This window comes from Mirounga leonina, unplaced genomic scaffold (assembly GCF_011800145.1).
Source record: "Mirounga leonina isolate KUSES-001 unplaced genomic scaffold, KU_Mleo_1.0 Mir_173, whole genome shotgun sequence".
NCBI lineage: Eukaryota > Metazoa > Chordata > Mammalia > Carnivora > Phocidae > Mirounga > Mirounga leonina.
Window position 1 is genome coordinate 8,657,221 of NW_023270447.1, and position 1,682 is coordinate 8,658,902.

General features: G+C 45.5%; 1 pseudogene; it reads right to left on the minus strand.

The window, feature by feature from the left end:
* Window positions 1–344: 344 nt before the first annotated feature.
* LOC118020169 lies at window positions 345–1,229 on the minus strand (annotated as a pseudogene).
* Between the last annotated feature and the right edge of the window lie 453 nt (window positions 1,230–1,682).

Below are 1,682 nucleotides of genomic sequence, written 5' to 3' on the forward strand. Positions count from 1 at the left end.
TGTTTGAAAAAAAAAAAATGGATCAATATTCTTTATGAAAAAACTAAAAGTAGTTGTTTCTAAGATGCATTTTTTTTTATTTCAGATCTTTTTTATTTCTTCAGATTTATTTAACAGGAGTGAATAAAATAAAAAATAAAATTAAGTCTCATCATCATGGAAATGGCTTTAAGAAAAAAATGGATCAGATGAATATTATTGCTTCCCATTTTGAACCAGTAAATAGTTGCCACCGATAAACAGCTAATAGTCTGTCAAAAATACTCTAGGTATGTTATATAATACATGCCTGTTCACAGGGGGAAATAACTAGGTAAAAAACTTACCTGAACTAGTTGATTCCATCACAAGACAAGCACAAAAGCACCACCCATGCCTCTGAGAACATTGCACCATGCGCCCTTGAAAAAAGCTTTGGTTCCTTCATCGAGAGCAAACTTCCTCCAGTAGTCAAGCATGCTCGTGTACAAGATGTCAGTTCTTTTGTGTTCTGACACAGTTCTCATGTGTTCATCATACTGACACAAACAGTGTCAAATGGATAGGGAGCCAACCCAGCAACCGCTCTGATGGATTGTGCGATCATCCAGCTGATGAAGATGTGAGTATTCTTGGGATCTGGAAGCACGCTCTTTGCAGGGTCAGAGATACCAAAGTAGGCAGCCGGGTAGATGAGAATACCTTGGACAGACACATTAAAGCCTGGTACAGGCCCTTCATCCTATCCGATTTGTAGATCTTAACCAGGCAGCCACCAAGGCCTCTGAATTTCCTTTCAACTCTAGCTCTGCCCACATCAGCTGCTAGATGGGTGTGGGCAACATCAAGAGGATACACAAGACACAAGAATGTGGCCCCACTGGCACCACCTAATGCCAGGCTCCCTGTAAAGTAGTGCGAAAACTGGGTTCTCTTGTCCACACAACCCAGGAAGAGCTTCTATTTATCCCTGAAGGAAAAGTTGAGGGCCTGGGTGGGGAAGCAGCACATGACATTGGTCAGGTTACCATGCCAGAAGGACAGCACTCCCTGCTCCTCAGGGGAATGAGCCACCCAGTCTATAATGCCCGCCCTCCTGCTTATCTGTGGTGATTTGCCTTCTGGCATGCTGCACTTGCAGCAGCAGCTTGACCCACTTGATGGATGCTACCACGGTCTTGGAGATGGCCATGGCCACTCCACCTGCCAGGCAGTCCTTGGCAAACAAAGGACACGGCGCCATCTGTCATGTTGAAAGGAAAGAGGCGGTGGGAGACTGCAGGACTGCAGTAGGACCTGGCTGGAACTTTAGGAGATATATTTTAATATTTAAGGAGTCATTGTCAACTCCATAGAGCAAATTAGTATGCTTTCTTAGCTTGCAATTTTTACAAGCTTTTAAAAGCATTATTGAAGGATGGGGGAAAGATGATGGAGGAGTAGGGGACCGTATTTCAAATGGTCCCCGGAATTGAGCTGGATATCTACCAGACCACCCTGAGCACCCACGAAACCAGCCTGAGACATAAGAAGATCTGGATCTCTACAAACAGAATATCGCAGGCGGTTGGTTTTGACATATGAAGCAGAGAGCCGTGATTCTGCGGGCAGATATCGGAGGACAAAGAGCAGTGGGACAGTGCCTGGCCATGGGGATCCTACACCGCCGGTGAGCGACAGCCTCGCACGCTGGGGACAGGGCA